The sequence below is a fragment of the Chanodichthys erythropterus genome, chromosome 22, assembly GCF_024489055.1.
Source record: "Chanodichthys erythropterus isolate Z2021 chromosome 22, ASM2448905v1, whole genome shotgun sequence".
Taxonomy (NCBI): Eukaryota; Metazoa; Chordata; class Actinopteri; order Cypriniformes; family Xenocyprididae; genus Chanodichthys; species Chanodichthys erythropterus.
Window position 1 is genome coordinate 2187422 of NC_090242.1, and position 12412 is coordinate 2199833.

The following is a 12412-nucleotide window of genomic DNA, read 5'->3' on the forward strand; positions in this document are numbered from 1 at the left end:
AGACGTACGAATTGGTTTCATACCACCTTAATCTCAACTAAGCTGATGCTTTAACAAATTCATCAATTAAATTGAACATTACTCTTAAAAAAAAAAAAAGGTAATAGCAATGGTTGCAGGCACTTCACCGCATTAGTTTGTTTTTCAGTCCATGAACTTGAGCGGAGCAGCTTTCCCCATCAATGTTCATGAAGATCCGCTGGATCACCTCAAAGGTGTATCGCAGCTCTTTGGGATAGCTAATGTTTAAAGCGTAAAGCAGTCCAAACAATGTGACAAAGGCATTTGGAATGTCTTGAGATCCACAATGACAATCTCCCCTCCAGTATCACAGCCATATTCACGACGTTACCTGGGAAGGCACAATCTTGTCTGGTGTCCTCGCTCACTGACAAGATGCCCACCTTAACACTCTGAACAACATCGACCTCATTGTCAGTTGGCTGAAAAAAGAGAGAGATTAAAGATTTAGCAGTAGACTAGAACTTTCATTACCACATTAAACATACATTTTACGCCAGTTTACATTTTGATCGTGTATTTTTTTTACTGTCTATGCCAATAAAATGTTTGTCTATGCAAATCAAATTTTTCTAGAATGATTTTCCAAATAGAGCTATTCAAGTAATCTGATGAATATTCTTCTACTTTTTATCAAATAAAAATCACAGAAAAATGTCAAAAGGAGGTGTGCACTATGCACAATCAGCTGTGTTTTAAAATTCAGAATAAGGGTACGTTTACATGACAATGATGTACTAAAAACAGACAACAACATTAGCCGCGTTTCCACTGTCGGGCTTAAAGCGGGCGTGCTAGTGCATGCCAGGGCCAGTCGCATTTCCACTGTCACTTCTGGGGCTTGATCATGCCTCGCCGGGGCTTTCTCGGGGCCAACGGCCAGGGTTTTTTGGCCCGACGAAAAGCGGGCCAGCTGGGGCTAGAGGAGTGGTTATGATCAAAGGCTGAGTTTCTCCGCGTCTGCAGAGCGTCAGCGCCCGTTCATTTCAGAAAGATAACAGCTATAACGTTGTGTACATCAACATTAAAAACTTTTAAAAATAAGCTGAGCTCAAAACTCACTTTCAGTCAGCAGCGAGTGTTTGAAATAACGCGATCCGATGTGGATTATAATCACCATAAAAGGCAGAAATATTTATAAGCAATGTAAAAGATATGCACGCTAAACATTAACGTTACCATAATAAACATGGTAAATGTGACCATTTGAAGAAATCAGACATCAGCTTCTTATTCTCTTTCACAATTGTGTATTTATTTAGTAACATATTTTATCTCGAGAGTTTAGCTCCGCGTAGCATGTCATCAAAATATAATAATGATTTTTGTTCGGGAGCTTTTATAAAAATAGATAGCGTCTGCACTGTGGATCATTTCAGAAAGCTAACAGCTATAACACCAGCATTAAAAACTTTTTTTAATAAGTTGAACTCAACTCACTTTCAGTCAGAAGCATGTGTTTGAAATAATTTGATCCGATGTGAATTATAATCACTAAACAAGGCAGAAATATTTATAAGCGATGCGAAAGACTGTGCACGCTAGACATTAACATTACCATAGTAAACATGGTAAATGCAACCACTTGAAGAAATCAGACATCAGCTTCTTATTCGCATCACAATTGTGTATTTCTTTACTTATATTATCTGTCATAAGTCTCGTCTCGAGAGTTTAGCTCCACGTATGTTTTTTGTTCGGGAGCTTTTATAAAAATAGTTATCCTTCATTCTAAATGTGACGTATATAGGCTACTGTGGCTACAAATAAACAGTAACAGTCTCGACTGAATAAGCAGGCTATTTTCATAAGTGTTTAAAATAAATAAAATAGAAATACATTTATTTCTGTGTGATTAATTTTGAGTCCTGATAAATTGATTCATTATGATCAATGTATCATTTATTCTATAGTAAAACATTGATGCTTTTGAATTTGAATATGTAACAAAGCATGCACACATAAGGCCGCTGTTATCGTGTTCGTTTTGTGAGCGCACTAGTTCCAGTGACTTATTTCTTAGTTTTGTAATAACTTCTCTTTGTTGGTGAAACGATGGGGTTGCATGACGTTGTTCCTGAGAGGCGTGTAAAGGGCGGGTTTTAGTGACGAGCAGCGGAGCTTCAGGCCTGACTGGAAACGCTGCACTATTCTGGCCTCGTGCTACAGGCCCGAGGCTATTAGCCCCGCCCCCCCCCATTTTAAGCCCTGGCTCGCACTGGCCCGACAGTGGAAAAGCGGCTATTGTCAAAATGATCCTTGTTCACACGGATCTGCGAAAACGTCAGTAGTTGGCGATGTCACTTCATCAAAAAACACCTACACATACGCGCATTATGTTACCGTTTTCAGATTCATGTTTTTGTTGTTTACATGAAGAAGGTAACGGTATCATTTTCGAAACCTTGTGCTTTGAAACTTCGTGTTCAGTGCTCACTTCAGTTTTCGTGTAAACAGCCCCTAAGTTTTAGAATAGAAGTTATTGATAAAGGATTATTTGTTTGTGAAAATGTTAGCATGCAGATTTCATATGCAAATTCATTTGTACACATACTTGTTGAATGAGACCCAGTTTGCTTGGTACTATTTTATCTTCATTTACAGCGAAATGATTTGATTCAATAGTAATTTTTGCAAATTCAGAAAAATTCAACACAATACACAAATAAAACTGATGATTCACAATTAATGATTCGATTCTGCATTTTGCGTTTTTAATATTGTGAAATGAGTTTGGATGTACTGATCAGTCACATGAAAAATAGTAAAACCAACATGAAAAATAATCGTGATATTCCTGAAAATAATCGTGCTGTGATATTTTTGCTATATCACGCGACCACCTCTACTTGAAAGATAAAATATGATATAGCAATACAATACATTTTAAAAGGCATAATTAAGCATAACATAACTGAAGGAAAGCCAAATAATGATTCATATTCTTATGGTTTCAATGAAAATACAGGTATCTATAATCGGTATCACCAAAATATAAAAAGTACCAAATAAAAGCATCACTATCATACTAAAGTGATATTGGTGCATCCTTATTCCAGTGTTAATGGAAAAAAAGTACTAAAATGTTTACCTCAAACTTTGAAGATGTTTTCTGGTTTCTCCCTCATGTAGTATGGAAGGCCCAAAATAACTGCTCCCCTCTTCTTCTGGTTACAACTCTGCCAAAAAAAATTTGTTCACTTGACGGACGTGTTTTGTTTGTATGTACAGTACAGGTCAAAAGTTTGGAAACATTACTATTTTTAATGTTTTTGAAAGAAGTCTCTTCTGCTCATCAAGCCTGCATTTATTTGATCAAAAATACAGAAAAAAACAGTAATATTGTGAAATATTATTACAACTTAAAATAAGTTTTCTATTTGAATATACTTTTAAAAAATAATTTATTCCTGTGATGCAAAGCTGAATTTTCGGCATCATTATTCCAGTCTTCAGTGTCACATGTAACATCCAGTCTATCACATGATCATTTAGAAATCATTCTAATATTCTGATTTATTATGAGTGTTGGAAACAGTTCTGCTGTCTAATATATTTGATGAATAAAAGGTTAAAAAGAGCCAAAGGTGTTTGGCTGGAGGTCATGGTGGAAATGACCCTAGGTTGAATTTAGTCCAAACCATCCCTTTAAGTTACCCGCATCACAAATTGATAGTTAATTTAAAGAATTTCCAAAGATTGCTGTGAAAACTGACCTGTATCTGGTGCTCTGCAACTGAGATGAAGTGAAGTGACTGAGGTAAAAAAAATTTGGTTGGCGAACAAGCTTTTAGTCAACTTGACAGAACCTGTGAGTCAACATGAGAAAGTACAATGAGCTCATCTTCTATGTGCAGAAATACACTCAATAATCGTACATTCGTGACAACATCGCGTGTAATTCTCCCTATTATTAAGATTTCTTAAAACAAGAACAAAAGCGCGACGAAATGGCCCAAGGCCGCACAGAATCCAAACTCTGAATAGTAATAATGAAAAAACGTAACATTTCAAACCACTGACATATTAATTGTCATTTCTATCACCCATCGATTCAATTTGACAGTTACTTTTTTAATTCAAAGACTGTGATGAAAACGTACCTATATCTGGCGCTCTGCATCTGATGAAGTGACTGAGGTAAAAATTCGGTTTGGTCCAGTTAGTGAACGAGCAGCTTTTAATCAACTTGACTGAACCTGTGAGTCAACACGAAGAAGTACATTACAATGAGCGAATCTTCTATTTGCAGAAATACACTCAATAATCGTACATTCGTGACAACATTGTGTGATATTCCCTATTTTATTCAGAGTTCTTAAAACAAGAACAAAAGCGCGACGAAATGGCTCAAGGCCGCGCAGAATCCAAACTCCGAGTAGTAATAATGAAAACCGTGACATTTCAAACCACAAACATATTAATTGTTATTTATATCGCCCATATCGATTCAATTTGACAGTCACTTAAAGATTGTGGTGAAAACTTACCTATATCTGGCGCTCTGCATCTGATGAAGTGACTGAGGTAAAAATCCGGTTTGGTCCAGTTGGTGAACGAGCAGCTTTTAATCAACTTGACTTTACCTGTGAGTCAACACGAAGAAGTACAATGAGCGAATCTTCTATACACATATATAATCTTACATTCTTGACAACATTGTGTGTAATTCTCCCTATTATTTAGATTTCTTAAAACAAGAGCGAAAGCGCGACGAAATGGCTCAAGGCCGCGCAAAATCCAAACACTGAATAGTAACGTTAATAATGAAAAACCGTGACATTTCAAACCACAGACATATTAATTATTTCTATCACCCATATCGATTCAATCTGAGAGTTACTTTTTTAATTCAAAGACTGTGATGAAAACTTACCTATATCTGGCGCTCTGCATCTGATGAAGTGACTGAGGTAAAAATCCGGTTTGGTCCAGTTGGAGAACGAGCAGCATTTAATCAACTTTTGAACCTGTGAGTCAACACGAAGAAGTACGTTACAATGAGCGAATCTTCTATTTGCAAAACACTCTGACTCGAAATGGATAATATAATTCTGAAAATCTGCTTTTAATAATGGTCATTTGCACTTATGAATTTAATGTATGATTTCAGAAATGACGGATTTGTGGACAATATTTACACTGCGACTATAACAAACATTTAATTGCTTTACAAATCCTATATTATTCGATAACACAATACTATAAAACGCTTATTACGAAATAAAAACTTGCAGCAATCCACGTTAACAATATAAAATGTCACACTTACTCTGTATCACTCAGTTTCTTCTGAAGACACGTGTTGTCCAACATGGAAAATCATCCGGTTTCCGCGGGCTTCTCTCGAAAATTCTCAGAGAAAAAAAATTATTCACCGAATCATCTTGAGAGGTTCATTTTCATGAATCGCTCAATTCCGCCCATGATGAATTGGAATCTGACCATGAATAAAAACTGAAGCAGCTTGACAAATTTTTGGTGTAATTTAATTAATCTGTGCTCATAATTGTAAACAACTATTTTTAATGTACACACTAAAATAAAATACACTGTAATTAATTTATATATACCACAGTAGTGATAACTAAAAGACAACCATTGACACTGGCTTGAGAAAACCTGAGCAGAAAGTTTGAAATATATTTAATGTTGTTAAGTTTGAAGATGTATGTTTACAGTGGTTTTAAAAGCTTGAAGTTCAGGGTTTAAGACAATGCAATCTACAAGACAGCGAGATAGATAGATAAATTAAGTTTAGTTTACACAGTAAATTGTTTAGTTTACTGCTATGAAAGCATTATAATTGAAGTAAAACCTGCAGAAAATGTTGTGCAGTTGTTTCAACTTACATTTATAAATTAAAATAACAATTATACTTGTTAATTCAACAGAAAGTCTATTGCAGTTGTTTAAACATACATTTTTGAGTTAAAATAACCATTTTACTTGTTCATTCAACTTTCAGTCTAGTTGAGGACAAGAAAACTTAAAATTTCTTGTTGTCTGGACAATCTAGTTATCTCTACACAAAAAAACAAGTTGAAATAACTAAATTGTGGAAATATTTTTTACAGTGTACTGCAACCCATGGAATAATTAAACTCAATAATAATCATGGTTAATGAATGGTTCACTGGCTGCAACTTGTAATTTTGATGTTATTTTCAAACTGTTAGTTACAATTGTAATGTTACTTATTTATTCTTGAAGAAATGTGACTTTATGCTCACAAAAAAAAAAAAATTCTCAAAACATTATGACTATTCTGAAATCTTTTTTTGCCACTAAAACCATGTTGTACCATTCCATTATGATACTGTTTCTATATGAACCAAGTAAACTGACACTGATTACAGCTTGTCATTTTTGCACTATACCAACAAAATTAATAAGGGATACTTGTATCACTTAAAGGGGATCCATTATGCAAAATGCACTTTTTCATGATGATTGAACATAAATGTTTGACGGCAGTGTGTGTACCCAACCACCCTATAATGGTAAAAAAAGACTCTTTTACTTTTTATATTCCCCATAAATCATACAACAGTGTCTCAAAATTAGTCATTTGTATTTTCTATACATTATGACATCACAATAACATGACCTGCCCATGACTGGTGACGGACTTAGATCATCCCCCTATACACAGTTTATCTCCTCACTAAAGCAGCTAGTGGAAACACAAAAATGTCTCAGCTATGTGATCTAAATGTTCTGTTGTTGGCTGTATCAATGAACACAGAACATTTATTTATTTTTTTTTATTTCACTGCACTTTTCACCCCCAATGCTTTTCTATGTAAATATGTTTGACATCTTTGACCATCTTTTACAGCATTTCACAAATGGCTTTCTAAAAATGGAGTGCTCAGGTTAAAAGATGCAGAAAAAAAAAATGCAAAGACGCATTGTGTGTGAATGGTATCGACTCGTAGAACAAATGCAGGGTCTGTCTAGCATGTTTACATAGAAAATAATGGAAAAGCAGCACAGTGGATTGCAAAAATGTGTTCTGTGGAAACAACCCCATACCGTTTCTCCTGTTTTGTTCTGTCTGGAGTATCAGCTGTAAAGGCACAGCCCTCTTCTGGAAAGGGGCTGGGGAGCAGCAGTTCATTTGCATTTAAAGACACACACGACAACAGTGTTGTGACGAGCAGGACAGGGTGAGAGCCGTGAGGGAACGGCGCATTGCACCGGTCTCGTATCTCTCATGGAGGATCTCTGGAAGCATAAAAGGAGGAGTGACGACAGTGAAGGATGAAAGAGGACCAGGCCTGGACTTATTTTATGGTTTTATCAAAGACATCTGCCGGCATTTTACTTTCATTTTGTTGTGAGTTTATTTTGAATATCATTAAAGTTATGTTTAACGTTCGCTGGTTCCTGCTTCCTCCTTCCCATAACAACATACCTTACTACATTAGTGCCGAAGTCTGGGAGGAAGGAGGGACATGCTGTCGGAGAGCCCTCGCTGCTGAGGGGGATCGCGGTGCTGAAGAGGTCAATGAATGTGAAGTGAAGGTGAGTGTGAATACTGTGAGTGGCTGCCTGAGGCGGTGGCGCTGGAGTGATTGATCAACTGGTGGGACAGAGAACTTGCAGCCATGCTCCTGGGTCGAGGTGGGGTGGCTGCCATCCGAGAGGGAGCGGAGGAGTCACCGCCGTTCACTGTGTGCCGAAGCCTGCTGCTGTCTGCCATGAAGGGGAGGAGCAGGGAACGGGGGAGGAGCTGCGGGCTGCCCTCAGCCGGAGAAGCCATTGCTGGCCGCCAGGGGGCGGAGGAGGATCGAGCCGTCCACTGAGCATCCAGTACCATCGCATGGCACCGTGAGGAAGAGCCTCTCGGCTGTCTGAGGACCGAGCGGCAGTGTGTCCGGGAACCGGACCAAAATTTTTTTTTCCCTCTCTCGTCTGTTGCTCACTGTACCTCCGTCTCCTTTTCTCTCATCTCGTCTGTCCTTACCCCCAGGTGCTGCGGCCGCCGAGACTGGCCACCGGGGGGAGTAGAGCGCAGTCTCGTGGTACCCCCTGGCCTGTGAGGGGTGATGGGGGTATGTGACAAGCAGGACAGGGCAAGAGCCCTGAGGGAACAGCGCAAGGCCGGTGATACGCTAGTGATACAGAGCTTCAGCTGCGTGACAGTGAAGGACGAGAGAGGACCAGGCCTGGACTTATTTTATGGTTTGTGTTTGCATTTAACGTTTGTTTTGTTGTTTGTTTATTTTGGATGTTATTAAAGTTATGTTAAACATTCACTGGTTCCCGCCTCCTCCTTCCCATAACAACATACCTTACTACAAGTGTGTTTTTGCTTCTACTCAAAAAGGAGCATTTTGGGCATGGTATAATAAATGATCTGTTGGGTATTTTGTGCTAAATAGACTGGCATTATTTCTGCTTTCAGGGTCAGATTTTCTATTTTGTCCAGATGTCCACCATGGATATTAAAATTTGCATTTATAGATATGGGTAATATGCAGTCAACCGGTCATTATACAGTATGGACAAAGCCATTATTCATAAATATTTGACCACTAAATGCTTTAATTAACCATTCAAAATTCCAAACAGCCATAATTTACAATAAATAATTTTAAATGATAACATAAAATGTAATTTTCCCATAAATGGGTGGGCATGTTATGCTTGACCACAGATGACTAACATAACACAAGTTAAGCAACTCTGATAAGTCTTGTAAGACTGATGCCGGAGTGCCTGGACCACTTTGAGAAGGTGGAGAAAACAAAGGAAATTAACATTTGAACTCTCTCTTGGAAAATTAGCATCCCCACCCGAGATGCAATCACACCTCAGAATTGCCTTAATCTATATTTCCCTTCCTTCACCCCCTCTTCCCCCATCTCTTCTCTCTACATGCAGAGATGACCTGAAATTGACCCAAAATCTATATGGTTTAATGTGAACAATCATCAAAGAATGCTATACATGTTTGGCATCGTTTGAAATGTCTCAGTGCAACTGGTACAATGGTCTCGTCTACATGGAAGTAAACCAAAGGTATTAAAGGTTTTAAGAGTTTAGAGATACTTTTGTTGCAACCATGGGTGTGCCCCTTTCCCAGGGTCTTTCTTCCAAATTACATCCTGTTCCACAGCAAGGTGCGAACCCCCTAGGTCTGTGACCCTAGTCAATGCAAATTCTGATTGTAAGTTCATGCCCCACATTGGAGGGTTTTTTCTTGGTCTGAGTATTTAAAGAAATTGCAAAAGGCTCGGGCAGTTCTGTATTCAGATGAATCCCATATTGCTGAGTGTCTAGGACACTCAACAATGTGTATTTTTATAATGTCAGGTATGCATCTTACTCTATTTCTGAGCATTTGATGTTTTGTATTGATGTTTTGCATCTTTGAATTGATTATGTAATTGGCATGATACATCTACCTGACTAATAAATTATCACATTTGATTTTATTCTGACTTACTCTGAAATTATTGACTTTAGTAGATTACAATGTACCCATTGTTACAGCAAATCTGCGTCAGGTTTGGACTAAAGTCCAGTTTTGAGTGGAGCATAGGGCACACCAACTGTGATTTTACAGCTCCGACTAATGCTTGGCATTAGTTCAAGTGTACTTAGACTGTAAAGGCTAAAAAGGGAATTTCCGTTTAGGACAACAAAATGTTGATCGACCAACCTAAATAGGGTGAGCCTTACAGATAAAAGATTATTTGGAATTAAATGACTTTGCCATGCTGAAAAGACCGAACACGCAAGAAGCCTTCCCCGTCCTGTGGGAAACCGCTGTTGGGCCGATTGGGCGGGCCTTACAGTCTACACTTATTTTGCCAAATTGCTGATACCGCAGTGCATAATGGGGTGGGCATGTTATGTTTTGATGTCATTATGGAACATATTTTCATTGGTCAATGTAACATGACATAATGGTGGACAGTAACTCAAGTAATTCTAGACATTTATTTTATGGAAGAAAGTTGAACTTTTAAGGTTGCTTAATGTGGGGCACTTTGGGGACATAGGAAAATGATCATAGTCCAGTTAATCAAAGTGATTTAAAAATAGGTAAGTCTTTTCATAGCCCATTGAATTTATAATCAGTTGAAAATTATTAATGCAAATTCCATGAAATGACCCATTTTAGTATCGATTCTGTATCCAACTCAATTAAGTTATACATAATTGATGAATACTAAGTGATATGAGTAATGACTGATAAAATGTCAAACAGGAAAAATGTCAGTGATTTAGGATAAATATCTTTTGAATAAATGAGCAAATATAGTACCAAAACATCCAAGCACATCAAAATGATATAAAGCAGTAAATGTCTGGTTTTTGAAAAGCATTTGCAAAATCAGTTTTACTTACCTGTTTTAAAAAGCTCCTTCATTAGTAGAGATGTTTGCTGCAGCCTTGTGTTATTTTTCTGTAATGAATCGTTATTTAAATCCTTAAATCTCATTTATAAAAACAGAGAACCTTGAGATGAAGAGCTCTTGATTGCAGTGAACTGCTTATGGCTTATGTGTGCTTATCTCTTATGAAAACACATATTTTGCCACATCCCTTGTTAATACTTTATCTTTAACTCCTTTGAATAGAACTACCCTAATTTGCATGGAGGTCTTGCATATTCCTTCTTGGAATATCTTGGAATATAAAATAGGTATGCAGTGCAATCTCACTAGTTTTAAATGTAAAGAGCCGCTTTAAGTCTTAAACGGGATTTTAGGATGATGGAATATGTCCTTATCTGACTTTCATGTCATTCAGTAAGTATTGGTGGTTGACACATTCTTTTTAAATACCCTAAATGTCAATGGCGGCACCACCGTTGGTGTTACGTAAATTCATATGTGACTATTATACAGATGAACAAACCTCAAAGAAAATGAAATATTGATTAAATTATTTTAGAATCTTACCTGTAATATATTATGTTAAACGTGCCCTAGAACTTAAAAAAAAAAAAAAAAAATGTAATATAAGTCTAAGGTGTCCCCTGAATGTGTCTGTGAAGTTTCAGCTCAAAATACCCCATAGATTTTTTTTTTAATTCATTTTTCTAACTGCCTATTTTGGGGCATAATTAGAAATGAGCCGATTCAGGGTGTGTGGCCCTTTAAATCCCGTGCTCCACTCCCCAAGAGCTCGCGCTTGCCTTAAACAACATAAAAAAAAGTTCAAACAGCTAATATAACCCTCAAAATGGATCTTTACAAAGTGTTCGTCATGCAGCATGTCTAATCGCGTAAGTACAGTGTTTATTTTGATGATTACATTGATTCTGAATGAGTTTGAGGCTATGCTCCGCGGCTAACGGCTAATGCTACACTGTTGGAGATATTTATAAAGAATGAAGTTGTGTTTATGCATTATACAGACTGCAAGTGTTTAAAAATTAAAATAGCGACGGCTCTTGTTTCCATGAATACAGTAAACGATGGTAACTTTAACCACATTTAACAGTACATTAGCAACATGCTAACGAAACATTTAGAAAGACAATTTACAAATATCACTAAAAATATCATGTTATCATGAATCATGTCAGTTATTATTGCTCCATCTTCCATTTTTTGCTATTGTCCTTGCTTGCTTACCTAGTCTGTTGATTCAGCTTTGCACATCCAGACGTTCTGCCCTTGTCTAATGCCTTTCATCCAGACGTTAACACTGGCTGCCCTTGTGTAATGCCTCAATCATGGGCTGGCATATGCAAATATTGGGGGCGTACATATTAATGATCCCAACTGTTACGTAACAGTCGGTGTTATGTTGAGATTCGCCTGTTCTTCTGAGGTCTTTTAAACAAATGAGATTTATATAAGAAGGAGGGAACAATGGAGTTTGAGACTCACTGTATGTCTTTTCCATGTACTGAACTCTTGTTATTTAACTATGCCGAGGTAAATTCAATTTTGAATCTAGGGCACCTTTAAATATACTGCTATTAGAAGAAATAGTCCATTGCAATGTTCAGAACAATCGGCCTAACAACAAGATACAATAGTATTACGGTAATATTATTCTGAAGGCCTCTGAAATAATTTTCTCTGCAATCGGTAACTGAGATGCAAGATAATGGCAGTATGAATAGGAAATGGACAATGGGTGTTTTTTTGCTTGTGAAATTTTCACACTAATGTGATGGAACTTTTAATGATACAGCATTGCCATGGACGACAATGAATATAGCTAATCACCAAATGCCGTGATTGACAAATCAGGATAAAATGTTCCAGAAAGATGTCTAACAAATTTAAATGATTTTTAAAAGAGTTTTCACATGGCTCATTTGGAGCGTTTGTTTCAAAACCTGGTACGTTTTCTTCCTTAGTTCGGTTCATTTAGGGATAAAACAATTGGTCTGAGATCGACGGAAAGAAGTGGC

General features: G+C 37.2%; 1 long non-coding RNA gene across 1 annotated transcript; it reads right to left on the minus strand.

The window, feature by feature from the left end:
• Positions 1-322: 322 nt before the first annotated feature.
• On the minus strand, positions 323-5358 carry LOC137013238 (uncharacterized). The gene is made up of 7 exons (XR_010893686.1): positions 5294-5358; positions 4898-4991; positions 4512-4607; positions 4125-4220; positions 3738-3830; positions 3113-3200; positions 323-443 (listed from the first exon to the last, which is right to left on the minus strand). It is a non-coding gene; the product is annotated as an uncharacterized lncRNA (long non-coding RNA).
• Between the last annotated feature and the right edge of the window lie 7054 nt (positions 5359-12412).